Below are 2,982 nucleotides of genomic sequence, written 5' to 3'. Positions count from 1 at the left end.
GTTTCTCCACACTTCTTGCTGCACTGCATCCTCAAAATGATCTGGATCATCAGATGCAACAAACATGGCCATGAAGTTGTTACCTTCTTCTAAAATTACAAACCCTGCATTTCCTGTGACGTAATATTTCATCCACACAGGAGCTTGGCGGTTTTGTTTTGGTCCCGGAGCTGTAAGTGTTTGATCGGGATCAGTTTGTTGAGTCTCCACTTCACCACCTTCTTCTTCGTCATTGTTTTCTGGTGAACGTGGTGGCTCAGCTGCCTCAGCTGCCTCATTCTCATTGACAGTTCCCACTGTTTCTTCACCCTCTGTTTCCGTTAACAGCTCGTTCCATGTTAACTCAACCCCATGCGTTTCATTCTCCCAACTCCAACCTCTGGTTTCATCAAAGTAAACATCTCTGCTAATCACTATCTTCTTCGTCATAGGGTTGTAAAGGCGATACGCCTTTGATTCCTTGCTCAGACCAAACAACACGCATTTCACACTCTTCTCATCGAGTTTGATTCTTCGTTCGTACGGCACCAACGCATAAGCGATGCACCCAAAGATTCTTAGATGCCCCACTGATGGTTTGTGCTGACTCCACATCTCCTCTGGTGTGATGTTACCTAAAGCAGCAGATGGACTTCGATTCAGGATGTGAACCGCATATTGAACTGCTTCTGCCCAGAATCTCCTTGGTATTGACCTCTCCAGCAGCACACACCTTGTCATATTCATGTACTTCTGTTTTTTCTCTCTGCTACCCCGTTTTGTTGTGGTGTGTAAGCAGCTGTGAGTTGACGTTTGATCCCATTCTCCCTACAGTAATCCTCAAACGCCTTTGAGTTGAATTCCCCACCTCTATCTGTTCTCAAACACACCAAAAGTTGTCCCAACTCTCTTTCTGCACCAGCTTTAAATTCCTTAAAGAACTGCAGAGCTTCTGATTTTTCTGACAAGAGAAATGTCCAACATTTTCTGCTGTAATCATCAATAAAATTGATAATGTACCTCTTTCCACTCTCTGACACTGGTGAGATGGGACCACATATATCACTGTGGACCAGCTGCAAAGCTTTTGTTGCTCTCCAATCACTCTTCTTTGGAATAGCATCTCGGTTCTGCTTCCCCTTTAGACAGACATCACAGGTTTGTTCTGCTTCTTCAAGACTATCGACTGTCAGACCATTCACCATCTCCTTGTCTGCTAATGTCTTTAAACCTCTGTAGTTAAGATGACCAAACCTCTTGTGCCACAGTTGCTCTGTTTTCTCCATCACCTGAAGACACTTCCGTCCTTCCGCCTCTCTTCCCATCCTTATTGTGGCGTGTACAACAAACATCCTGTTTTTGGTCATGGTCGAGTACATCACCATAGTTCTCTGCTCTTTGTGCCAGATCTCACAAACATCATCTTCAAAGATCACTTTAAGCCCCTTCTGTTGCAGCTGTCCCAAGCTAAGTAGGTTGTTTTTTAGACCAGGCACATAGTAAACTTATGTGATTACTCTGACGATTCCATTTATCTCCAATCGCAGGCTTCCTTTTCCTTCTACTACCATTCTTCTATCATCCCCGAGTTTGACATTCTGTCTAAAGGCACCATCAAACTCACTGAACCACTCTTTGGTTCCACACATATGGTTACTGCATCCAGAGTCTAGGAACCATATCTGCTCTTGATCCTCCATGTCGACATAAGACATTAGCACCATGTCTTCTTCCAATTCTGCATAATTGGCTTCTTTGTCCCACTCTGGACATTCCGACTTGTAGTGACCTTTCTTATGACATTTGTAGCACTCTACCATCTCCCTTGAAGTGCCACCACGCCCTCTTCCTTGGTAAACACCACGGCCTCTACCTCGGTTTGGAGATCCGTTTCTGCCTCTACCATAGCTTGGTCTCCATTGAGCTTCCACCTTTAGAGCCTGTTCTTCTCCTCTAAGTCTGCTCAAGTTCTGCTCATGCACCATCAAAGAACTTTGCAGTCCATCCACCGTCATCATCTTGATGTCATTAGACTCTTCTATGGCACACACAACATAGGTGAATTTTTCAACCAGAGTTCTTAGGATCTTCTCCACCACCTTCGAATCTGGCATGTCTTCTCCCAAATTCCTCATGTTGTTCGCAACTTCCATCACTCTTGAGAAATAGCCATTGATGGTCTCACCGCTCTTCATCTCGAGGATTTCAAACTCTCTGCGCAACCTCTGCAATTGTGCACTTTGAACCCTGTCATTGCCTTGAAACTTCCTTCTCGTCGACTCCCACAGATCCTTGGATGTCTCCTTCTTTGTTATGGTTTTGAGAATCGTTTTGTCGATGGACGCAAATAAGTAGCTTTTCACCTTATGGTCTGTGACGGTCTTCTCTGCAATCTCCGTTCTTTGTGGTCCGGTGAGGATCGCATTCCTCTCCTGTCGTAGAATTCCTGTCTCAATGAGATCCCACCACTCCTTGGATTTGAGCAGATTCTCCATGAGCATCGCCCAGTGCTCATAGTCTCCATCGAACTTAGGAACGATCAATGTGTCTTTCTCACTCATTCTCTCTGTGTTTGTTTCCCCCAGATTTGTTAATAGCAAGGCTGTGATACCACTTGTAAGAGATGGATCGAATAGCTTTGCAAAACAGGGGAAAAGCACTCTGTNAAAAGTCTCTTCTCCATGAAGAAGTATTGATCTGTCTGGAGTAGTTACTATGTAATACATGAAGTGATACAAGTTTACTGGGATTGTTGCTGTTTTGTGTGTGTATAAATTTCTTAGAAGGTTTAAAAAAACAAGATNACGAAATAAACGCAACTGAAACAAACTGGAGTTCGTGTCCTACAAACCAAGACTATGACTTATTCAAGTTTGAAACATTCAAACTCAACACAATAACAATAAAAGACACATTTTATTCTTCACTAACAACACAATTGATCACGCNAAATAGCAAAGGAAAAAACTTTTTTCTTATGGAATTTGGAAATCTTCTCTTATG

Source organism: Camelina sativa, chromosome 9 (genome assembly GCF_000633955.1).
Source record: "Camelina sativa cultivar DH55 chromosome 9, Cs, whole genome shotgun sequence".
NCBI classification, from domain to species: Eukaryota; Viridiplantae; Streptophyta; class Magnoliopsida; order Brassicales; family Brassicaceae; genus Camelina; species Camelina sativa.
The sequence above is the reverse complement of the archived record's forward strand: the minus strand, read 5'-3'. Positions refer to the sequence as shown.